The sequence below is a fragment of the Camelina sativa genome, chromosome 2, assembly GCF_000633955.1.
Source record: "Camelina sativa cultivar DH55 chromosome 2, Cs, whole genome shotgun sequence".
Taxonomy (NCBI): domain Eukaryota; kingdom Viridiplantae; phylum Streptophyta; class Magnoliopsida; order Brassicales; family Brassicaceae; genus Camelina; species Camelina sativa.
The window spans coordinates 14,986,581-15,013,533 of NC_025686.1; the positions used below are offsets into that span (position 1 = coordinate 14,986,581).

Here is a 26,953-nt window from a genome sequence, read left to right on the forward strand (position 1 = left end):
TTTTCCTTATATATTATGGCATGCGGGCTTAGGCCCGATGAGGAGCCAACATTTGGCATGCAGACTTAGGTCTGATGAGGAGCCAATAAAAACTCAAGGTTTAGGCCTATGAGTAAAGGAAAGTCCAAAAGTCGAGAGCAAATGACGCCTGGAGCGTGAGTCTATCGCCTAGAGGTGACCTTCTGTAGATCAGTCGGAGGAGTGCGGGCTGTGGAGACGGTTGCACGGGAGTCCTTGGCTGATGGCTGTTCGAGATTCGAAGACGAATCTAGATTGGTGGGGGAGAATTGTAACACCCGCGAACCGGAATCCCGGTTTAGGGTGTGCATTGATCGATGCAGTGGTAGCATCGGTCGATGCTGGTTCAATTCTCTGCGTTTTGACTTCAGTCAAACGCTGCGTTTTGGTCATAAGAGAAAAGAAAAACCCTTAGGGTCGTGTCTTTTGTCTCATTAGACGTGTGTGGCCGTTTTTGAGATAAATGAGAAGAGAGAAAGAGTTCTTGAAAGTTCTTGGTGATTTCTGGAGATTTGAGGCGTTTCTTGGTGAAATCTGTAGCTGGGATTGTTGTAGGAGCTTCCTAGAGGCTTGTTCTTGTTTGTTTGAGGCTTAGTTTCTTCTCTGGCAAAGGTAAGTGCATGACCATGGTTTATCTAAGCTAGAGAACTCATTAATCTTCCTGTTGTGTGGTGTTAGACGTATTAGGATGTTGCTATGGACGTTAGGAAGCTTTCTTGTGGCTTGGGATCGAGTTTTGTGGTTGTAGGAGCGAAGATCCGGCGAGAAGCTTCAGGGAAATCACGGTGCTCGACGTTGCGTCGATCGATGCATATCTTGCATCGGTTGATGCAAGTGCGAGGACGGCGCGTAAAACTCTAGGGTTTTCGTGTTACGTCGAGCATGCGTCGGTCGATGCAGACTGGGTATCGGTCGATGCAAGTTACACTTGCATCGGTCGATGCAGCTTCTGTGTCGATCGATGCTTCCCCATTTGGCATCGGTCGATGCATGTGTGGCGTCGGTCGATGCTAAGTCCTGGTTTGTTATTCGTTGTTGTTGATTGTTGTGTGATGGTTATTGATACTCTATTGCTTGTGTGTATAGCCCAGTAGATGGGAGGATTGTCTTACTGAGTGTTTATAAAATACTCATGCATTGCAATATGTGTTTGTGGTGCAGGTAAAGGCAAAGTGTGATCGTGGAATCCAGGCAATGAAGAGGAGGATGTTCTAGGGACTCGGTTTGATGTTGTCTGGCATTGCTAGGTTGCTAGAGTTGGGTCATTAGAACATTGCTAGATTGCTGGTTCTTTGATTCTTGATGTTTGGATATTGATTATGTTGGAATATAGTTATATTTGATTATTGGATTATTAATTATTATTGGTTGGTTATTCCGCTGTTGAATGTGTTTGTGGTTAGGTGGCTAGTGGATATGGGACCACTAGTTGTAGTTTTATTTATTATATTTATTATTTATTATTTTTTTTTTAAAAAAAAGGTCGGTCGTTTCAAAACTATCTTTAAGGACTATAGCTTGCATCCTTCGGTTAGCATTTTAAGGTTATGAGTCCCCACTTTCAAACCGTACCTTCTTACTTCCTTGCTAGAGGACTAGCAAGATTTAAGTTTGGGGTCTGATAACACTCTAATTTACATGTTTTTAGCATCCTTCTTTTGTCCATATTTTGCATTGTTCATACCTCTAACTTAGCATTTTTAGGCCATTTACTAAAGGAATCAAGTTTTAGAGCTTTTAGGGTGTTGCATTTCTGCATTTGCATATATTGGATGAAAACAGGTGCTAAAGAGCCAAAAATGGGGAAAAACAAGGACAACTCGAGCATGTACCCGAAGGAGCCATCGAGCTACAAGAATAAGTCCGAACCCCAACATGATCGACAAGGATCCAAGAGCGCAAAAAGCAACCCGAAGATCCACCCGAGGAGTTACCCGACTCAAGCCTCGTGTACCCCATCGAGTAGACCATCGGGCAGGTCTGGGAAGCTATGTCAAATGGGTTTCCATATATAAACCCCCTCTTTCCCTAGCTTGCAAACGAGCACGCCGCAGACCTTCAAACCAGAGAGTGAGAGCTTCTATGAGAGAACTGAGCGACTCAACACATTTTTCTTGTTTTTGTACTTTTATTTTGTAGTTTTTCATAGATCTTTTATCCCTACTCTTTTCTACTCTACTCTATCTTTTTAATAATGTCATTTTCGTTTATTTTTATGGCTTAATCATTCGTTTCTATGTCCGAGTAGTGTAGCAAAGTTTCTAGAGATGGGATAGATGATTAGGTGTTCTTGATCGGTTAGGATGCTTTAGTTGATTGTTATGTTATATAAATTTCCTTCTAGGTTGATGTTCTTAATGCGGTCAACAGACCGACAGGTTGAGATTAGATCTAGGGCGTTTATAATGCTACAGGCCGAAAAGAGTAGATAAAATGCTTGATTAGGTCAATGCTAGAGGTATACTTAACTTTGAGTGACAAAATCAGATAAGTCTAAGTATACTGACAAAAATGAACTGTTCTTAATGCCTGCTTGTTCATATTGCTAGTGCGACAGTGTGGTAGTATGTTCAAGGTTGATTGTTACTAGTGCGACAGTGTGGTGACAAGGTTTTAAAGGTTCATTGTCTAGGAAATAATTGCTTGAGGCATGTAAGGCATCTCTATTGGTCTAGAACACTTAGGATTCGATTACCCCCATCCTTAGGAACTTTCGTATTTCATTTCGTGCATTTTCCTTACTTACTCGACCACTTACCCGATCAGGTACACGATAACCTGGATCGAGTAATACCTCGAGCTGTTCATAGTTCACTTGCATACTCGATCACCCCACTCGATCCTGTACTCGATTGCTTGCATTGAGTGCTTAGGTCGTGTGGTTTACTTGTTTATATTCTTTTACTTTGTTTATATTAGGACTGTTAGAACCAAACCCCCCCTATTGCTTGGCTTGACTTGATTGATTCTGATTGCATCTTATCTGCTAGCATAACAACCATTTGGATTGATAACCCTTTGTACTACAATTGCATAAGGAATTGATACCCTTGGTGAAAACTAGTCTATCACGACGCGACCTAGAGAGTTCAACCACAACCGTGCGTTCTCAACCATGTCGACTTGAGCAAGGTTCAACCGACGGCGTGGAATCAGACTCGACCCATCCTGAGAGGTTCATCACTCTGCACTCGTTCGAGCTATGCCTCCGCTGTCACGCTCGAGCCAATCTCACTCCGCACACGCTCCAACTACCACGCTCGAGCCACTCAAGCCAACACATGATTGAGCCCCTCTCTCGAGCCACACACAAAGTCTCCATCGAGCCAACTCGATAGTGAACACTCTATCCGGTTCCCTCCCCATCACGTCAATCTTCATATGTGTCATGGGAGCGTCAGCCTTCACCCGCTTCTTCACGCCACTCGTCACATGAGTCCAGGGAGAGAAGGAGACAAGGTTCGCATGGTTCCAGAGCCTCCTCAAGTCGTTGGTCAGCGCGTCGTTCTGCAGCTCGAGATGAGAATGAGGTTGAGGTTGAGCAGCGAGATGACGCTCAGGGTGATCATCAGGGCATGCACGAGGTTGAGCAGCAGGTCAAACAACAAGGTGATTATCAGCCTACCGAGGTGGTCGTGCTAGTATCAGACCATGGTGAGTCCAGAGTCGATGACATGTAGTGTGACGAGCAGCCGAACATGTATCAGAACAGGCAAGCGGTTGAGCAGCAAGTCGACCAACCAGCTGAGGTCACTCCCGCGGATCCTGAACAAGGTGAAGGACAAAGTCAATATAACCCTCCTCCTTGGGCGAGCACCGACTCCTTCTTCTACTACTGAGGTACTCCCACCTTCCCTTTGTATATACCATTTCATTCATGCATTTTTTTTTTGTGATTCTCAAATCCTTCTGCAAATTTTTCTTACATAGGAGACTGTGTAATTTAAGTTTGGGGGAGGGTTTGAGATGATGTATCTGATGTTGTGTCTTGTGATTCTTATTTCAAATTTTTGCATCATATCATGTTTGAGTTTGCATCCATCTATTTGCATAGAAAAACCATTTTTTTTAAACAAATCGAAAATTTCCACAAAAACAGAGTGTTCATGTAGTTTGCACTTGCATATTAGGATTGAGTCTAGGGTTATTCATATAGGGGTGTTGCATTTAGTATAGGGGTTGATGATGATTGTAACCTTGTTAGCATGCTGGATTCAATAGGATAGGATCAAGGCCCTTGTTATTAGTTCTTTGATGCTTGTTGATTGAACTTGAAATGTAAGACTGAACCAGGTTTTGAATTCTCGAAATTGCATTCTAGTCTTGATTGAAGCATGTTTTGAATTGACGTTATTCCCTATCTATCTGAACCTAATCCTCACTTGCAATTATCTTGTTATGCATTGAAGTTGAACTCATGAATACCATATACATACTTGGATTGTCTTTCACACTTTTACCACCCTTGTCAATCCAAGTAGCTGATTCCCATTTTTGGAACAGTTCCCCGCACCCTTAACCAACCGTTCTTTCAAGCCAATTGTATTCTTGAGTGTCAGGCCTTTTCCGAGTTGAGCTTGTTAGAAAGTGTTAGGTTCTAACCGACAAGAGTAGGATCCTGTGTAGTTCTAGTTCGTGTTATCCAGACTAGTAAGACTAGGTGAGAACTCGATTTTGGGTATTGGGTATGAATTTGTGCAGAAAAGTAAAGGGTAGAAAGTCTTAAGGAGGGGGATGTGTTCTCAAAGTTTACAAGTCTAGTAAAGGATTTGGGTTGAGCAAAGTAAAAAGAGTAATTGGTTATGGGCATGAAATAAAAAGATTAGACAAAGATAAGAAAGTAAAAGGAACCATAGTGATAATAAAGATTTCCCAATCCGCTAGAATGAAATGAAGTGAACTCCTCCTAAGACTAAGTGTAAAAGGTTTAAGATGATGTTTCTGATGAAGGGTAGAGATAGGACCAACTCCTGGGTTAGAATGTTAGGACTGAGTTTCCTTGTGGACCTTTGGGTAGACGAGGCACTGCTCATGTATGTATCAGTTGGTTTCAACCTTTAGCCTTCTTTTAAGCTCAACTTCTTTTCGTGAGAGAACCTTATTATGTATTGATAAAACCACTTGAGAAGGAGGCCATCTTTGTCTTTGACCTTTCACCCTAGCCAAATGAGTTCAATGATGTTGCTTAGCTTAATTCACGGTTCTCTGTTAATGAATGTTAAAGGAAATGTTTGATAGGATTGCATGTGTAGATTAAAGATCAGAATCGTTTCAAAAAAGTTTTTAAATAAAGTCCCTTCACCATGCATCATAGAACTAAGAACAAGGACCTTGATTCTAACTACTCTATTCAGCATGTTTTAGGTTCTAAGACCCCATCTTCACACCTCTCTTCCATACTTTGTTCTTGATCATTTTCTTGATGGCAAGCAAAGACTAAGTTTGGGGGAGTTGATATGTCTATATTTTGTCTCTCCCTAGCATATATTTATCATCCATTTAACTAGGATAACTCATTGTTTTGCATCATTTTCTAGTGCTTTCTATACACTTTGCATGTCTAGGTAGTTCTTGCATCATCCTTCCATACATTGTACATTTCGGAGTATTTCAAGTTTCTAGGAGACGTCGGGAACGCATCACTCGACCCATCCGCTGCATAACACTCCCGGAACCGTCCCTCGAGCCAATCTCACAACACTCCTGGAACCCTCTCTCGAGCCAATCTCACAACACTCCTGGAACCCACTCTCGAGCCAATCTCACAACCCCGATCGAGCCCCTCTCTCGAGCCAGTCTCATTCGCTCGATCGAGTCAACCGTTCGAGCCGTTCCACTCGAGTCGGATTTACCTTTCGACGTCTTCATCAAAGTTGTATGGAATTGAGTCATCTTTCCAACGCCGTTCATTTCAAGCCAATCAGAGGTGTGGTTGAAGAGTTATCATTGTTTTAGTGGATGCATATACACCCAGCTCGAGCCAAAACCACTCTGGATCGAGCCAACACCACTCTGGTTCGAGCCAACACTCATCCACTCCACTCAGTCGACCTCTCTCGAGCCAGTCTCACCACGCATCACTCGACCTCACTCGAGCCATGTGGATCGAGCCACTGGACGCACACCGACTCGTTCACACATGTCAGGAAGACGTTTCGTCTTACACGCTTCAGGAGATTCCAAACCGACTCTTCACCTTGTCGTTTTACATTTTAGTGATTTACATGTTTTTACTATAAATACAATTTGTTAAGTCTTGGCTGAAGACATCTTTTATCTCGTTTTTGTTCTTTTCCTTAAGGTTGACCCTAGCCACCAAAAACGTTCTCAGACTTGTATTCCGACATCTTTGAGTTTATTGAGTATTTGCATTTGATTTCTTATACAAAGTTGTTCATCTTATTTTTATCTATCTAATTATGCTTGATTCAATGTTTTCTAAGTTTGTATTGTTGATGATGATTTTCGGATATGAGTAGTGTGATTGTGCTTGAGGATGAGATAGATTAGGTGGAGAATTTTATAATCATGAATTAATCTTGTTTTCTTATATTTAATTGACCGCCACCATCTATGTCTTCGTATTTTTTTTTCACTGTTTTCTTAGACCATCTCCAATGGTTTTCCCTATTTTTTCCTCTATAATAGAGGAACTCTATAGAGATGAGTTTTACTCCAATGGTCCTCTATAAAATAGAGATTGCTATTTTTTCCTCTATTTATAAAGGAAACTTTGTAAAAAAAAAAAATAGGGTTCCTTTATAAATAGAGGAAAAAATAGCAATCTCTATTTTAGAGGTAAGAATAGAGGACCATTGGAGTAAAACCCACCTATATAATAGAGTAACTCTATAATTATACTAAATAAAAGTAGGAGCTATAAGCTCCTAAAGGCGTCCACATAAGATTTTAAACCACCAATAGGGATAAGACATTTCACTCATTAACATTTTTTAAAATCTCCAGAATTTTCAATATTAAGAATTATTTTAAACAACCTATAAGGATTTGACATGTCATTCATTGACATTTTTTAAATTTCCAGAATTTTTAGAAAAAGGAAAAAAATTTAAATTCATAGAAATAAAAGAACTATGTGCAACGTCCCACATCGGTTAGAAAGCTTTTAGACATTGGTTCAGAACCAATATAAATAAATATTAGTATGCTTCCAACAGCGAATGAGCAGGAAGCTTGATTTATCAGGAATCCAAGTTAAAAAGTTTTATTCATTTGATCCGATTTTTTATTTGATCAAACTAAAACTTTAAAAAGTTTCAAAAAAAAATTATAATATTGAAAATTTTTAAAAGTTTAAAATATTATAAATATTGAAGTTATTAGCTTTTAAAAAATTTTAAAATAGTTTAAAATATTATAAATATTGAACTTTTTAAAAGGTTCAAATATTATATTTTGAAACCTTTTAAAACTTCAAAATCTTATGATCTTTAAATTTTAAAAATTTATTAGCTTATAAAAGGTTTTTAAAGGCATCCACATATGATTTTAAACCACCAATAGGGATAAGACATGTCAATCATTAATATTTTTTAAAATCTCCAGAATTTTCAATATTAAGAATTATTTTAAACAACCTATAAGAATTTGACATGTCAGTCATTAACATTTTTTAAATTTCCAGAACTTTTAGAAAAATGAAAAATTTTAAATTTATAGAAATAAAAGAACTATGTGCAACGTCCCACATCGGCATAAAAAGAGATGTTTAAATATTACAGTTCATAAGTGATGTAAAACACAAAAAGAGATAAATGATACTAAAACTTTTGATAGAGTTTAAACTTTTAAACTTTAAAATATGTTAGTCAGTGACATGTCGAATCCCGACAGGTTGTTTAAAATCCTATGTGGACGGCTTAAAGAGCTTATAGCTTCAACTTTTATTAGTATAGATAATTATTATATTTTTAAATTTGGACGTCTGATAAATCAAGCTTCTTTCTCATTCGTAGTTGGAAGAATATTAGTCTTATTTATAATTGTTCTCAGCCATTGTCTAAAAATTTTCTAGTCGATGTGGAACGTTGTACATACACTTATTTATAAATATTTTAATATAGAAATTTTACATAATTTTGAAAGTGTTAAGTATTGAGATGTCTGATCCCGATTGGTTATTTAAAAAATATGAATATAAAAAATTCTGGAAATTTTAAAAAATGTTAATTAGTGACATGTTAAATCCCTATTGGTTGTTTTAAATCCCATGTGGACGTCTGAAGAAGCTTATAGCTTCTACTTTTATTAGTATAAATTAGAAAAATTACTTCCATTTCTTATTATTGAAGATTAAATCATAGCGTAGCTTCTACTTTTATTAGTATAAATTAGAAAAATTACTTCCATTTCTTATTATTGAAGATTAAATCATAGCGTCTCTTTTGGTTAATGCTTTTCCATTTACATTTTTTTTGTTGGAATCCTTTTTAGTCTTATAATTAATTACTTTTTGGTTTGTTAAATTAGTTGAACTATTTTTTAAAAATATATTTGTCCATACAAGCGTATAAAATAATTGAATTAGTGATATATTTGACAACAAAAAAGTTTTAGACAATAATTGTTTTAAAAAACGTTTTGCCCGCACAAGTGTGCCGGTAACTCTTCTAGTTGAGAAGATTAAAGCAATCACAGATTTGTATTTTGATAATGGTGAATATGATAATCAATATCAATCAACTTATTGAAAATTTAAAATTTGTTGAAAAGGGAAAGGTTCTTATTGAGTGGTCAAAGAATAGGCTTTGACCTTCAGAAAATGTAGCATGTTCTTCAGGTTCTCAGGGTTGAGCATTCTCTCTGTGTGTTGTGGTCTGGTCTTGATCTCCTCAAAACCACTCGAAACTATGAATTATTTGACTTGGGCAGAATCGGGATCCTTCGACACTCATCAAGTGTCTTTAACGTTTTAGTAAATATATCTGCAAGAGCAGTGGAGATGATTTATTTTCGACTGAATATCTCCTTAATGAATCATGATAAAGAGAAGTTCAGGTAGCATGCTAATCCATCTCAGTCATTGGAATTGTATTTTTTTATAACTTCAGTCCAGATAGTGAAAATTACCAAAAAGTTGTTAACTAAGAGTTAAGACGCCAAACCACTATGGTAGAACACACCCCATCAAATGTTTCAAGACTGAGACACAAATCAATTGGATAACCAGCCACGTAAATCCTAATAAACATGGTTTCTGTCAATACATACGAACTTGTGTATCATATAAAATAAAAGAAAAACTCAAAAACTGAAAAGAAGAAAAAACTAAGAAACATGATAATCAAGAAGAACGTTGAGGGAGCGGGTTTAGCCAGCGTGGGAGCACGTACGCTGAAAAGTAGAGATTGTGAACACAACCGAGAATGCCATTGACATAAATTGAGTAGATAGAGTCCATATACTCCTTGCAACCATTAAATCTCATGATGCAACCATCAGCATTTTTCACCTTCTCCTCCGGTGGTGACTCCTTATAAAGCCTAAACTTGTGTGTCCTCAAGTTTAACAACACCAGAGCGTTCTTGTTCCTACTCCACAGATATAGGATCTCACAGTTCAAAGGATGCATCACCACGGGAAAATAATCAGCACCGAACTCGAAATTGGTGTTGACTTTCCACGAGAGTTGCCATGCGTTAGGATGATCATCCGTAGAGATCAGCCTCCAAACCTTGATTGTAGGGACTCCATTATCCGAGAAAACGTTGCAATACACCACAAATCCTACAGACGTTGTGATTGTTGTCTTGAAATGCCGAGTTTGTGGATATAATTCATAGAGATCAGGAAAAGGTATAGTATGACACACATCACCTCCATTATAGAAATCATATGATACAACATAACTTGCGTCTATGTCGCTACCAATAGAGGAAAGCCAATGAAGAATCCCGTTCAAAGAAACCGAATACTTTAATTTAGTCCATAGCATGGAACGAAGAAAATGCACATTTTCAGTTTTCCACTCTCCTGTTTCGGAAGAATATATCAAAAAACTTAGATTCGCAGATACCACAAATGAGACCAATATCCACACTACCTTGTAACCCACGACAATACCCTTTTCCATCTTTGTTACCAGTCCAGTGTCGCTGAAAAATATGTTCTCCTGTAACCTCACGACATCAAAAACCGTGAGATGTGGAGAAAAAGGGATATGAACCCACTGTTGCAACAAGGGGTTTCCTACATGATACATTGGTGCACCTTCGATGGTTTCGGTATAAAGCAATACAATTCCATCCGTGCAGCTCAAGATACAAGTTTTCCTCATTGGTGTGTCGGATTTGTGATGCATGTAAGATCCTAGGGAATCCGTAAGTCCCCATCTCTTGCATCCATGGTGTCCTACAATCTCTAACGCCAGTGTTTGGTTCCTTCTGTTCATGATTGACCATGACACGGAAGAGGACGATGCCGTGTTGAGTGACTCGTAGAACTCTCGGAAAAACCCAGAATTGATTAGCGATTTCCATTCTTTGCACACTAATATGAATCTCGCAAGGCTCCTCAATGATAAACGAGCCAAAATGTTCACCAATGCTTCCTCATGAACCACCAATTTTATTTTTTTCTCCATTCTAGAGTTTTAGGGTTATCTCGCAAATTTTTGCATTGGGTCGTCGAAAAGATTCGATTCATATATATAATTCTCCATTATACCATGTAAATTTATCCATATTCTTTTTTAATTGTAAAATAGAAAACATAATAATTACAAAATTTGATAACATTTTATTTCAATTATTTTACTAGATGATAAAGATATTTCATAGTCATATCGATCGTAATCTTCTAAATTTGATTTACTCTCTCATCAGTTATATATAAAGTATATAATCTACACATTACAAAAGTTATATCGATCAAAATCTTTATACTGCTAACTTGAGAGGTATAAAATATGAAAATATGATTCGATTAATTTATATGATTCTCCATCATACCATGTAATTAATATATCCATATTGATAGAGATAGAGATGACTTAAATGGTATAAAATATGAAAATATGATTCGATTAATTTATACTAGGTAGTAACCCGTGCTACAGCACAGGATAAAATATTCAGGTGTTGACTAAGAATTATATTAATCCAGGTGTTGTAGCAAAGGTGTGTTATTTTAATGTGATTGTTTTTAAAATAAACCTAAATGTATTTACTTTGGAACAAGAAACACGTCATGTCCTGTCCAATCTCCTCACATCCCAACTCATCCCCTCTCGTCTTATCTCATCCCGTCTCGTCTAGTCCCGTCTCGTCCCGTATCAATTATATTTTTTAGTCTTATGTTCGTTCTTTTTAAAATTATTATTCGTTACACAATGTTTACTAAAAGAGATGGGGTAAAAATAAAAATGGGATACCAGAGTTCTTCTTTGAATATTTTTTTATTTAGTTAGTTGAAATTATCAAGAAAATTATAATTTTCAAAAACTATATAACTGTTTTCAAAAATACCAAATTTTTAAAATTGCCTGTTCCAAAATAGTTAGTTACATGTTGCATAGTCAATCCATATCAAAATTAGTGAAAACTTGACATTTGAATTTATCTACTTATATTTTTTTTTAAAATTGTTCAATATATTGGTTCTCATTATGTGAATTACCCGTTTCAGTTTACATATTATTTATCGTCTAAATACCATAAATAGAATGGACCTTTTCTCAAATTTTAGTTATATATACTTAATTAGTAAATTTAATTACTTAAAAATACACTGGTAAAACATATATTCAGTCAAATAATAAACCTTTTTATGCTGTAAAATTTTAATTGTATAATATTAAAATACTGCTACTCATACCGAAAATTGTATAAAAAGGTTAAAATAATAAACCTTCTTATGTTTAATTTTAACTGTATAAAAAGGTTAAAATAAACATGATCATCATCTTTATCACCTGGAAAATATAATTTTTTTTTGCAATCCATCCATATTAGTCAAGCAAAGCCCGCTTTTGTTGAAAATGTTAAAATAATTTTTAATGGGATGTTAAATCTCGTCCAGTCCAGTCTCGTTAGAAATTTTATATCCCATAAATGTTTTCTTTTAAATAATTACATAGTAGACAACATAAATTGTAAAGTTTAATGTTTTTTTAAATGGTTGAACAGTATAATTTTATTCTTAATAAATATTATTTAATAAATTTGTTTATATACTTTAATTGACATATCTTATTAACATTTTAAACATTTATATATTAAAATCAAAATTTATATAGTTATTTGTTTAAATAATTGTAAGTTCAGTTTTAACGTATAAAAGTGATAAAATAATTAACTCGTTCTACAATGTTTTTATAAAAATAATATCATAGAGCCAGATCATTAATGATTTTCCATTAAAGGTCGTCCAAACCGGTTTCTCAGTAAATTGACGGATTGAATTTAAAAAACCGGGTTAACTTGCCTGTTCCATTAAAGGTTTTGTTTGTCTACATATTCTTATAATTCTCTCTGTTAAATAGCTACTTCTTAGGTCGTCCAAACCGGTTTCTCAGGAAATTGTCGACAAAAGACACATGATCATAAATGATTTTGCCAGATCAAGAAGTCTTGGTTTAACAAATTAATTCGAGTACAAAAACATTATAACAACATTAAACATATAGAATCCCACTTTCAACAAAATATGGATCAAAATTCAATTTTGATAGAAAAATACCCTAAATTAGCACCTTTTTAGGTTGTTGTTCCAAAACTAGCACAAACATTCAGATTTTCCAAAAGTAGCATTTTTATTATATTATATCTCTAAAATTAATTAGTAAATATCTTTATGTTCTTCGTCTTCTTCGTCTCTATCTTCTCATGGCATCGTCTTCCTCTATCAATCGTCATCTCCAGCATCTCCACCAATCATCGTCTTCCTCCATCAATCGTCATCTCCAGCATCTTCACCAATCATCATATTCATCCAGCAATCGTCTTCTCCATTTTTATAGGTAATGAATGAAATTAAACACATCTCATTATCTCTTTTACCAGAAGCGACATCGGAGGCAGACGTGTAACCAGAATCAGATAGTAGCTTTCTTTTGGAGAGAGCGTGTTGTTCTTCGGACGTCGACACCACTGTGAATGATTAAACTGAGATCTCACCGGAGACAAAATCTGTCACTCCAAATTATGTTATCAAAATTAAAAGCAAAACAAATCTGATTCGATGATTCAATGATAATGGAATTAGACTATTGTTCATGAATTGATAGATATTAAATTCACAGAGATCGATGTATTCGTATTGATCTAGGTGAATCAAATTGTTGGTCCGATTCAAGGAAGTCTTCCTAAATTGCATAAAAACCTTCCTGAATTGCATAAAATCCTTCCCGAATTTCACACAATCCTTCATGAAGTTCAATGACAGCTAAAATAAAGTGTTAACAGAAACATGTGACACTGTTATGATGCAGAAACTGTTGATATGTCAGAAGTTTTTCTGAAGGAAAGAGGATAAATTTGACTGGTGAAATCTCAACTCCTAGTAGTGATAGCAACACCAAAAGAAGAGTGTCTCAGATTAGTTATGTGGACATTTTTGAGAATTGGTTTGCTCAAGACAATGAGAAAAAGCTTTACTCATGTTAAGAATTGGTAGGTATTTAGCTTGCTATGATTTTTTGAATTGTTTTGACTTGGTAGTGTTTCTTGGGGTTTTAAGGTTAATGAATCTGGTAGTGTTGCAGAACTAATTTAAATGTGGGGTGATATATAAGATATCTCTTGAGTAATGTTAAAATGAAAAATGAATTCATTGACTGGTCATATTGTTGAATAAGGTTTTCAGCTCTAAAGTTAAGTGATTGATGATATACATAATGACAAATATTTCAAGAACAAAGCAGAGAGTTGATGATGAAAATGAGAAAATGAGCAGTTGAGTGGAAGCTTGAGTTCGTCATCATGGAAGGTCTTCCTTAAATTCAAGAATGTCTTCCTAAAGGCTAAGGAATCCTTCCTAATCTTTCTTAAAATGTGTTTTTAATTCTCTTTGTATGTGTTTTGACTTAATTTATCACAGATACTCCATTAGTGATGTATAATGATTAGATTTTGTGCATGAATAGGTGTTTTAGAATAAAAATAGCAAATAGAAATATCCAACATGATGTTTTAGGAAGATCTTACTAGACATCAATGATTTCTTCCTAAATTTTAAGGAGACTTTCCTAAATTTTCATTAGACTACCTAAATTTCAAGGAGTTCTTCCTAAACGTCAATGACTCCTTCCTAATGTTTTTTTGTTTCATGAAGGTCTTCCTTAAACTCAAGAAACCATTCATAAATATACGAGAATCCTTCCTGAATGTTATATTCAAATTCTTCTTATATGTTTACCGGTGAAAACATAGCTATCTACCAAATATTGAGATAATTAATACAAAACCTTCCTGGATATGTTTTAAAACAAGTTTTGTGGTGAAATACAAACTATCTTTAATATCCAAAATACTAATGCTAAAACAAAGACCATGTGAATACAAAAAATCAAACTGTTAATACTTCAATCTCAATAAGCACCAATTCCTTGTTTATGGCAACTGAAGCCTTCAATCTTGTATCAGCACCGCCCGTCTTTGATTCTGAGTGTTACTGCAGCTCCAATTCTTTCTAACCATATATGTGTCTCTACAAAGTTAATTACCACATGAACTATCAATGTTACCACAATAATAAGAGCCAAACACATCATGTCTTGCATTAGATACAATGATTATGGGAACAAGCATATTGTAATCTACAGCTACTGCAATACTACTACTAAGTTGTAATCAGAAGCTAACTGAAGCAAATTTTGAATTACATACTCTTATCTCCCTAATTGAGAGAAGTATAAAATAAACTCCAACAAGCATTGACCATAGAGAAGAAGACACATTTAATTACCTCTTTGTTATCAATAACCTTGAGATCAACTTGCCATCACAATGTCTATACTTCATCACATACCAAGTCTGCACCACACAAAAAAAAAATCAAATCCAAATATCAAATACATGTAGATTGCGACCAACACAGATTCAAATCAATTACCAGTTTATGAAAAGTTTTCCTGAGAAAAACTAGAGATCCAAATCAAATGTAATAAACGAAATCGAGAAGGATGAATAACAAAAAAAAAAAAAACAGAAAGAAGATTAACCTACAGATTTGGAATCAGCTTGAAAAAGCTGAACATATCGATACATGATTCAGATCTCTTGTGACTGCTCAGTAGTCTTTGATTTTATCTCTTTCAATTCTGCCTTTCTTTTCGACATCATCACCGCCGCCGCTTTACGAACCGACGAAACCATCACCGCCGCCGCTTTACGAATCGACGAAACCATCACCACCATTGCGGGCACATAACTGAGAGACACACACTAAACAATGGTGTTGGATTCTTACACCATGAATGAAGAAAAAATTGAAGTTGACGAAGCAAATAGAAAATCGTTGTCGTCGCAGTCTATGGCGGAAGAAGAAGAAGAAAGGACGTAGAAGAATTATAGTGAATTAATTATAATTTAGTGTTTTAGTATTTAATTAAAACATATGTGCTAATTTTGGAAAATATGAAAATGTGTGCTAAGTTTGGAAGAAAAACTGAAATTTGTGCTATTTTTGAGAATTGCCCATTTTGATAACTGAATCACACAAAATATAAAATATCATTAATGATTTCCAAAATAATTTAACAGAGAGAATGAGACTTTATAACATATAATGGAAAAAACAAAAACGAAACTTGTCTTTTTGCTAGTAGCTTACAGCTCCACATATTCGACCATTGACATATTTCTTGTAAATTTCCCCAGTTCATAACCTGGAGAACCCTGCATTGTTGAAGTCTGCTAAGAAGATATAATGCAGACTATATATCTGGATAAATATATTATAAAGGTCCTCTCACTGTCTCACCACACACTATATATCTGGATAAATATATACGATTAATTTATATATTTGAAAAATGTAGAGTAAAACTGAAAAAAAAAAATTGATGATTTAGAGGGTTTTTGTTTGAACAAAATAAAAGAAGAGGCTTTTTGTTTGCAGAAAATCCAATTAATTTTGCCTCCAATTGTGATTGATCTTTATAATGCTCTTCTTTGCTATCTTCTCTTGTGACTTGTGTTTGTAGTGTTCTTCTTAATTGGCCTTTTTTCCTCTTTAGAGTCGTGTGCTTCTGTAGTCCACTAACTTCTAACTAAATATCCCAATTCATTAAGCCAGTCTCTTTAGCGAAGAAGCAGATACTTCTAACAAATTGTTTTGTGTTTTAACAATTTGGGAAAGGAAATGGAGCCAAAGTTCCATGCTTTTATGTTCCCGTGGTTTGCTTTTGCTCATACGATTCCCTTTCTACATCTTGCAAACAAACTAGCTGAGAAAGGTCACCGGGTTACATTCTTGCTGCCTAAGAAAGCTCAAAAACAGTTGGAACATCACAACCTATTCCCAGACAGTATTGTCTTTTACCCACTCACAGTCCCCCATGTCAATGGCCTCCCTGCTGGTGCCGAGACAATCTCGGATATCGCAATCTCTAAGGACAACTTCTTGTACGAAGCCTTGGATCTCACTCGCGATCAGGTTGAAGCTGCGTTCCGTGTTTTGAGACCGGATTTGATCTTCTTCGATTTTGGTCACTGGATTCCAGAATTGGCTAAAGAGCATAAGATCAAGAGTGTGAGTTACATGATAGCCTCTGCTACAGCTGTAGCTCATTGAAATGCCCCTGGTGGTTTATTAGCCACCGGGCTATCCTTCGTCGAAAGTGTTCTTTCGTGGAAACAATATTCATACATATTGACCTTCTTCGAGAGAGTTTGTCATCAGCTCACTACTGGTTTTAAGAGCTGTGATGTCATTGCACTGAGGACATGCAAAGAAATCGAAGGCAAATTCTGCGACTATATATCGAATCAATACCAAAGGAAGGTCCTCTTGACTGGTCCAATCCTCCCTCAGCCAGACACAAGTAAACACGTAGATGAACACTGGAGCCAATTTCTGAGCGGGTTCCCACCGGGATCAGTAGTGTTTTGTGCACTTGGCAACCAAACTGTTCTTTAGAAGGACCAATTCCAAGAACTCTGATTTGTGAACCATTGCAGTCCTGGAACGATATGGGAGTGTCAGATGACTGATTGCCAAATGGCTTTAATTCCTTATATAGGTGATCAAGTTCTCTTCACAAGGTTGTTGACCGAGGAATTTGAGGTCTCTGTAGAAGTGTCGAGGGAAAAAACAGGATGGTTTTCGAAAGATAGCTTAAGAGATGCGATCAAGTCTGTGATGGATAAAGAGAGCGACGTCGGGAAGCTAGTGAGGATAAAGAGAGCACCATCCTCATCAGGTCTCAGAATGATTGTGTTAACCATCTTCAAAGATTTGGCGCCTTTTCGGTTCTCACGCTCATATTTTCCCAACTCTTGGTTTGAAAGCTTCAAAGTTGGACCAGTCTTATTGTTTCTAATGTTAGGGTTAGGAGGCATGCACTTGAAACACACAAGAGAAAGGAAACAAAAGCGTGTTAGTTAAAAAATAAAAAATAAAAATTTAGACGAAATCAAAATCTCAAATCTAATGGTAGATCAAAGAGTGCTACTCTCTCAAATTAAGAGATCATTGTAATACTTAGGGGTCGAATTTCACAAGGACTCAAAACTACACAATAAATTATAGAGTTTTATAATTAAGCTAAACAGATTAATTTGAATTAAAATAACAATGCAAAATATTAAATAAAAACTTGTGAAAGTTCAAATGATTAAAAAGCTAGGCCTATGTAATTTCTCAGGAAATTAAAAAATACTAAATTAATAATTAAATAGAATTCAAGCAATTAAGATCAGATCTAGAACTCTAAACTCTTTTGTAAAATATATCAGTTCTCACTGCAAATATTATCTAAATTTAAAACCAGAAAATCCAAATCTCTTTGTAAAATTCGAGGTTAAAAATCAGCTTTAAAAACAAGTTTAGATTGTTCACAAAATTACTAAATCAAATCTCTTTGCAAGAAGTAATTTTGCTCATCAAAAGGTTTTATCAGAAAAATCAATTATATTCTCATATCAAATTATTTTCCTAGGTTATTAATTCTAGGTGATCAATCAAGAATTAATATGAAGAACAACCTATGATGAAGATCTAGAAAGATAATGAATCCTAAATAAACAGATCTAATAATTCATAAAAACCCTGTGAAAAACCCTGATTCTAACAAGAAAACTACTCAGACATGTTCAATGAAGAACAAAACATAATTCTGAGAAATAGATATTAAAAGAGTAAAGTAGGAGTTTAGAAATTCTTCTCTCTACAAGGAGTTCAGATCTCTCTCCCAAAAGCTCTCAAAAATCTCTCGAGGTTGCAGAAAATAAAACTTGCTAGAATAAAATTTAAGGGTTTCTAAAACCTAAAAACACTATATATATGTCCTAAAACACGTCTAGAGACTAACGATTCAAATATGGAAAACTTCGGCAACTTTTGTAAATCTTCCAAAACTTGGGTCTTGAGTTGGCAAACAGGGTGTCGATCGACACCAAGGGTGGTGTCGATCGACACCATCACTCTTGATTGGAACCAAGTTGATTTCTTCGGTTCAATGATCCAATTTGCTTCATTTTGCTCCATCCGTGCCAAAATCCTAGAAACCCTGAAAAGACTCTGAAAAAACTAAAAACACATCAAAAGGCTCTAAAAGCACACTTATATCATGGTTAAAAACCACAAAAACATGATATATCAACACCCCTCAACAGAATGGTGTTGTTGAGAGGCGCAACAAGACACTTTTGGAAATGGCAAGAAGCATCATGAAGCATATGCAGGTTCCAAAATTTCTTTAGGGAGAAGCCATTAGACATTGTACCTATCTCTTAAACAGGATTGCAACAAGATCTCTTGAAGACAAGACTCCATATGAAGCTCTGAGAAACAAGAGACCAAAAATTGAGCATCTACGTATTTTTGGCTGTACTGGTTATGCTAAGATTGACAAATCTCATTTGAAAAAACTAGAAGATTGATCACGACTTATGGTTCATTTAGGAACAGAGCTTGGATCAAAGGCATATAGACTGTTGGAACCACAAACACGGAGAATAATAGTGAGTCGTGATGTTGTGTTTGACGAAACTAAGGGCTGGAATTGGAGTGGTAACAATCAAGAGCAAGAACAGGCTGGGAGTTTCAGTGTTATTTTTGGTGATTTTGGTAACCATGGCATTCAAGAGGAAGCTGAGAATGAAGGTTCTCTTTCAGATCAGATTGCTGTTTCAGATCATGAGACTTTAAATTTGGTCCATGATCGTGCTATCAATGAAGAAGATACTGATGACAACTCAGAAATGGACTTGATAATGTCGAGAATAAAGAAATCCAAGAAGTGTAGTCTCTGCCACAACCTACTCTAAGACGGACAACAAGACAGATTGGGAAGCCAAAATATCTCTAAGACTATGCACTACTCGCTGATGAAGAAGGAGAACTGTTACTTTTGGACTTGAATGATGAACCTAGAAACTATCTTGAAGCAAAGGGAATAAAAGAATGGACGCTTGCTTGTGAGGATGAGATTCATTTGATCAAGAAAAATCAAGTTTGGGATCTCGTAGACTTACCCCATGGAGTCAAACCTATTGGTTTAAAGTTGGTGTTTAAACTCAAGAAGAATTCGGATGGAAGCATTAGTAAACATAAGGCTCTTTTGGTTGCAAAAGGATATGTACAACAATATGGAGTTGATTTTGAAGAAGTCTTTGCTCCAGTAGCAAGAATAGAGACAATACGACTTCTTGTTAACCTTGCATCCTCTAATGGTTGGGAGATACATCACCTTGATGTTAAAACAGTATTTTTTACATGGAGAGCGAAAAGAAACTGTTTACGTCACGCAGCCTGAAGGTTTGAAGTAAAGGGGAGAGAAGATAGAATTTATAAGCTCAACAAAGCCTTATATGGATTGAGGCAAGCCCCAAGAGGTTGACATCTTCGAACATGTTCCTGGAAATGAACAAAAGGCTGACATCTTAACTAAAGCTCTAGGAATAATCAAGTTCAAGGAGATTAGGGAGCTAATTGGAGTTGAAGACTTGGATAAAATTGACTTCAAGCTTAAAGGGGAGATTGTTGACTTAAGCTTGAAGGAAGCTTGAGTCTTTAGGAATCCTAATCCTACCGAGTTATGGTTTGTAAAGGATTAGGATAACAACAAGTTATATTTAGGAGTTATCTAAATATACCAAGTTATAATAGGAATAGGATTTGGGTTTTAAGTTCTCTATATAAGGAGGTGCAGAGTATGTTGCACAACTTAAGAGATTGAGAGAATGTAACATCCGCGAACTGAGATCCCGGTTTAGTGGTTGCATCGGTCGATGCACTATGTGCATCGGTCAATGCAAAGCCGGTTTAGTGCGGACAAGTTTAAGTTAAACGCTGCGTTTTGGGTTAGAGAAAACCCTTAACTCGAGTTTTTGTCTGATTAGTCGTGTTTAGCCGCTTTTGAGAGAAAGAAAAGAGAGAAAAAGTGTTCTAAGTGTTCTTGAGGAGTTAGGAGATTGGAAGCTGTTCCTGTAGAGATCTGTATCTGGGATCGTTGTAGGAGCTTCCTGGAAGTGTTTTCTTGCTTGTTTGAGGTTCAGAATCGTCTTGGCAAAGGTAAGTGCATGACCATGGCTTATCTAAGCTGGAGATTTCTCTGATCTGCTTGTTTATGTGTTGTTTGGCTTGTTAGAATGTTATTTGGGACGTTAGGAAGCTTTCTTGTGGCTTGGGATCGAGTTTTGTGGTTGTAGGAATGAAGATCTGGCAAGAAGCTTCGGGGAAAAACGATGCTCGGCATGTGCATTGGTCGATGAAAGTACAAGGACAGCGCGTAAAACCTAGGGTTTTCGTGCTATGTCGAGCATGCGTCGGTCGATGCAGTGTGCGTGTCGGTCGATGCAAGTGTAACTTTCATCGGTCGATGCAAGCTTGTGTCGATCGATGCAACCCCAACTGGTGCTAGTCGATGCATGCTTGGTATCGGTCGATGCAGAGTCCTGGTTTGTTATTGTTGATTGCTGATTGTTGGTTGATGGTTAGAGATGTCTCTATTGCTTGTGTGTATAGCCCAATAGATGGAAGGATTGGCTTACTGAGTGTTTATAAATTACTCATGCATTGCAATTTGTGTTTGTGGTGCAGGTAAAGGTAAAGTGTGATCGTGGAATCAAGGCAATGAAGAGGAGGATGTTCTAGTGGCTCGCTTGGTTGTCTGGCTTCTGTTAGGTTGCTAGAGTTGAGTCCTATAATATTGATAAGGATTGCTAGTTCACTGGTTTATGTTGATTGGATCATTAGTTTATGATTGGAATTATTATTGGTTATTATTTATTGGTTATTGGGTTATTGGATATTTATTGGTATTGTTATTTCCGCTGGTTGGTGTGATTGTAGTTAGGTGGCTAGTGGGTATGGGGCCACTAGCTGTAGAGTATTTACTTATTTATTATTATTATTTACTTATTTGTTATTATTATTATTATTATTATTATTATTATTTATTATTAAAAAAAACGGGTCGGGTCGTTTCAGTTTGGTATGAGAGCCCTTACAGTTCTAGGTTCGGGTTCACTAGGCTTTGTGCTGTAGATGTTTGGGATTTGCATGCTTTGATTGATTTTGTGAGTTAGTCAATTGTGTGTGGCATGAAGTCCTATAATATCCTCTTCGAGCCTACTGTGTGATTCCATGGTGAGTTTATGTTTATGTGTATGTTTCAATTGTTTGCTTAGTCTTCTGTTCATGGTAGTGCAGATGGCTAGAGATGATGTTGTTGCTGGTCGTGGACACGGTCGTGGTCATGGATGCGGTCGTGGTCATGGTAGGGGCAGAGGCCCAGCAGTTATTGATACCGTGGACTAGAGTGTGACAGTTGAGGGTGTTGGAGAGTTGCAGGGTGTCCATGAGGATTCCATGAGTGTGGCCGGAGGGGGCGGTCTTAGTGCTCGAGAGGCCGGTGATGCTAGGGCTCCGGGTGTGGGAGTTCCAGCGGGTGGAGTCTTTGGAGTTGATTTTGCGGCTTTGCTAGCACAGGTGTTGGAGCGGTTACCAGCAGTGGTACCGGCTCAGGCTCAGGTAGTGCCACCTGTGGTGGCGGAGGAGCGGCAGCCAGTGGCTGCGGATGTTAGAGGGTATAGTCGTTTTGGTTTCTTTCTTGCATTATGTATTTTTGTTTGGAGTTGTAAACGATTATTGCATTTGAGGTTCTAATAAAAGTTGGAGTTCTTTGGTTTTGGTAATTGTGAAACAAGTGGAAAGGAAATAACTTGGGAATGCTATAAATGGAAAGTTTCCATAAATAGAAGGTTGCTATAAATGGAAAGTTTTCATAAATAGAAGGTTGTTATAAATGGAAGGTTTCCATAAATAGAAGGTTGCTATAAATCAGAAGTTTTCTGAATAGTTAAAGTTTGCCTATTAATGGAAGGGTTGAGGTAGATCTAGTCGAGAGATACTCGATGACATCAGACTTGTTTGCTCAAGATTGTGTGGGCCCAACTCATGTAATACCGATAGCTCGATGGACTTTGTGGCCAGAGAGTGGGAGTGGTATGTTTGCTTCGGATGATGATCCGAGAGCGCACTTTAGGGTGACGAACCAAGAGCGGGATATTTGAGACTCCCTGAATACCGTAGCTGTGAGTCGCGGCTCGGTAGTGAGCCGGTATGTCTCGAGGGTTGCGACCCAAGAGCGGGGGGAGTGGGCGTGTGAGACTCCCTGGATAACGTAGTTGTAGGCTATGGCCTGGCAGTTAGCCGGTATGTCTCGAGGGTTGCGACCCGAGAGCGGGGGGAGTGGGTGTGAGTGACTTCCTGAATGCCGTAGCTTAAAGCGGTGGGCCTGATAGCGAACCGGCATGATTCATTGGTTGCGACCACGGACGGGGGAAGCACTGAGTTGTGAGCAAATAGTGTCTTTGATGTAAGTATATTGGCTAGAGGCAGACCTCATGGATCAGTCGGAGGTGTGCGGGCTGTTGCGACAGTTGCACGGGAAACCTTGGCTGACGGTGTTCAGTCCGGTCGGAGGACGTGCGGGCCGTGTTGACGGTGGCACGGAGGTCCTTGACGGATGGACGGTGCTGCGGGATTCGAGGAAGAATCCTTATTGGTGGGGGAGAATTGTAACATGTGCAAACCGGTTACTGTATTTTTAGAGTGGGTGTCGACCGACACCAGGGGTGTGTCGATCGACACCACTATTTCTGGGTTCGTCGGGTTTGTTTTAATTCGCGATTTTGGTTTTGTTGGTTTGGTTTAGTTATCTAAACCGAGTATATAAGTGGAGAAGCAACAAATTAAGGGTTTTAGGGTGTCTTGTCGCCGTTTGCAGAGATAGAGAGAGAGAGGAGAGAGCCTATTGTGATGTGAAGGAAATTAAAGGAGAAAGAGCAGAATCGTTAGGGTTTGGGAGGAAACAGTTTCGGTATATCAAATCGTTCTCAAAGGTAATGAAATTTTGTAGGTTTATTCCCAAGTCTTTCATCGTCATTCGCCTTTTTACAGAAGTAGTTTTGGATTTAAACTCGATGAGTTATTGGCAGTTTTGTGAGTCACGTTTTCTCAGACGCGAGTTGGAACCATCGAGGATTGTAACTGAGATCGTGGTCTCGTCTGGTTCCTGATCGTGCTGATATTTTGTGGGCAGCTTCGTGACGTCTAGGGATAGCGTTTCACCGGAGCGATTTGTTAGTTAACGGTTGGTTTTTATTTTAGGGTTTCGTCTTTGAGACTGTTCTTTTCTGATGTTTCTGTCCAGTTTTGCTATAATTCGTTTTTGGTTGTGTGGCTTGTTGTAGGGCGTTTGTGAATTTTAGTGGGTTCAGATTGTATATGTTTTCCTGTGATAAAGTGTTAGGTTCTCAACACATGAGGTTTGTGTAGAGACCTTGTTGGTGGGCGGGTTTAAGTCTCATGTTATGTTTGATTCTGGAGCTTCGCATAGCTTCATTACTCCAGAGTGTGCAGAGTGTGCGGGGATCAGCGGGGATCCTGGAGAGCGTGCAGGAGTTGTCAGAGTTGCGAGAGGCGAGTTCCTGAGAGTGATTGGACGAGCCAGAGGAATTGATATTCAGATCGCAGGAGAGTCGTGGCCAGCAGATTTGCTTATCAGTCCAGTGGAGCTGTATGATGTTATTCTCGGGATGTATTGGTTGCATCGGCATAGGGTGCATTTAAATTGCCATCGGGGTAGAGTGGAGTTTGAGCGTTCAGGAGGGAAGTTGGTTTTTCAGGGTGTTAGACCGACTTCGAGGAGTCTCGTGATCTCAGCCATTCAGGCTGGGAAGATGATCGAGAAGGGCCGTGAGGCTTATCTGGTTACTATATCTATGCCAGAGTCAGTGGGGAAGTCTACGGTTAGCGGTATTCCGGTAGTGGAGGAGTTTGAGGATGTGTTTCAGTCTTTGCAGGGATTACCACCATCTCGGTCGGATCCTTTTACCATTGAACTGGAACCGGGGATGACACCGTTATCCAAGGCTCCTTACAGGATGGCTCCAGCAGAGATGGCAGAGCTGAAGAAGCAGCTAGAGGATTTGTTGAGTAAGGGATTCATCCGTCCTAGTGTATCACCGTGGGGAGCGCCGGTGTTATTTGTCAAGAAGAAGGATGGAAGTTTCAGGTAGTGCATTGATTATCGGGGTTTGAACCGGGTCACTGTGAAGAACAAGTACCCTCTTCCTAGAATCGATGAGTTGTTGGATCAGTTGAGGGCTGCTACTTGGTTCTCCAAGGTAAATCTGGCGTCGGGTTATCAGCAGATACCGATAGATGAGGCAGATGTGAGGAAGACTGCTTTCAGGACTAGGTATGGGCATTATGAGTTTGTGGTGATGCCTTTCGGGTTGACTAACGCGCCAGCAGCGTTTATGAGATTGATGAACAGCGTGCTTCGAGTTTCTGGATGTGTCTGTCATCATTTTCATCGACGATATCCTGGTTTATTCTAAGAGTCCTGAGGAGAATGCAGTGCATTTGAGGGCAGTTATGGAGAAGCTGCGGGAGCAGAAGTTGTTTGCCAAGTTGAGCAAGTGTAGTTTTTGGCAGCGTGAGATGGGCTTTCTGGGTCACATTGTTTCTGCAGAGGGGGTTTCTGTAGATCCAGAGAAGATTCAGGCTATCAGAGATTGGCCTAGACCGCAGAATGCCACAGAGATCAGAAGTTTTCTTGGGTTGGCAGGTTATTACAGGAGATTTGTGCAGGGGTTTGCAAGCAGAGCACGTCCTATGACTAAGTTGACAGGGAAGGATGTTCCTTTTGTCTGGTCAGAAGAGTGTGAGGAAGGCTTTGCAAGCCTGAAGGAGATGTTGACTACTGCGCCAGTGTTGGCTTTGCCTGAGCAGGGAGAACCCTATGTGGTTTATACAGATGCATCTAGAGTTGGTTTGGGGTGTGTTCTGATGCAGCATGGGAATGTGATTGCCAATGCTTCGCGGTAGTTGCGGGTGCATGAAGGCAGCTATCCTACTCATGATTTGGAGATGGGTGCTGTAGTTTTTGCCCTGAAGATTTGGAGATCTTATCTTTATGGTGCAAAGGTACAGGTGTTTACAGATCATAAGAGCCTGAAGTATATATTCACTCAGCCTGAGCTGAGCTTGAGACAGAGGCGGTGGATGGAGCTTGTGGCAGATTATGATTTGGAGATAGCCTATCATCCTGGTAAGGCTAACACGGTTGCAGATGCTCTGAGTCGGAAGAGGGTAGCTTCGGCTCAGGAGCAAGAGTTGGAATCTCTGGTAGGGGAGATCAGTGCGTTGAGCTTGTGTGCTGTTTCACAGGAACCGTTGGGTTTGGAAGCAATAGATAGAGCAGATCTTCTAAGTAGGGTGCGGATGGCTCAGGAGAAGGATTTGGGGCTGGTGAATGCCTCTAAGGATGTGGATTCAGAGTATCAGGTCTCAGATAATGGTACTATCTTGGTGCACGGTCGGGTTTGTGTGCCCAAGGATGAGGAGTTGAGACAGGAGATTCTGAGAGAGGCTCATGCGAGCAAGTTGTCCATTCATCCAGGAGCGACTAAGATGTACCGTGATCTCAAGAGGTACTATCATTGGGTCGGGATGAAGAAGGATGTAGCTAGTTGGGTTTCGAGGTGTGATGTGTGTCAGCTAGTGAAGGCTGAGCATCAGGTTCCTGGCGGGTTACTGAAGAGTTTACCCATTCCTGAGTGGAAGTGGGATATGATCACCATGGATTTTGTGGTAGGATTGCCAGTGTCACGGACCTTTGATGCTATTTGGGTCATTGTGGACCGGTTGACCAAGTCAGCACATTTTCTGGCCATTAAGAAGACTGATGGAGCAGCGGTCTTGGCTAAGAAGTATGTGAGGGAGATAGTCAGGTTGCATGGGGTGCCAGCGAGCATTGTGTCTGATAGGGATTCTAAGTTCACTTCGGTGTTCTGGAAGGCATTTCAGGCAGAGATGGGCACTAAGGTGCATATGAGTACAGCTTATCATCCCCAGACAGATGGACAGTCTGAGAGGACGATCCAGACGCTGGAGGATTTGCTGAGGATGTGTGTGTTGGATTGGGGTGGCCATTGGGCAGATCACCTGAACCTGGTAGAGTTTGCTTACAACAACAGTTATCAGGCGAGTATTAAGATGGCTCCTTATGAGGCTTTGTATGGGAGGCCATGTCGTACACCATTATGCTGGACTCAGGTGGGGGAGAGGAGCATGTTTGGTGCTAGTTTTGTTCAGGAGACCTCAGAGAAGATTCGGGTTCTCAAGCTGAACATGAAGGAGGCTCAGGATAGGCAGAGGAGTTATGCTGATAGGAGGAGGAGAGATCTTGAGTTTCAGGTAGGAGACAGAGTGTACCTCAAGATGGCCATGTTGAAGG

The 26,953-nt window shown here is 38.5% G+C and overlaps 1 pseudogene; it reads left to right on the top strand.

The window, feature by feature from the left end:
* On the top strand, nucleotides 16,291-19,469 carry LOC104752330 (annotated as a pseudogene).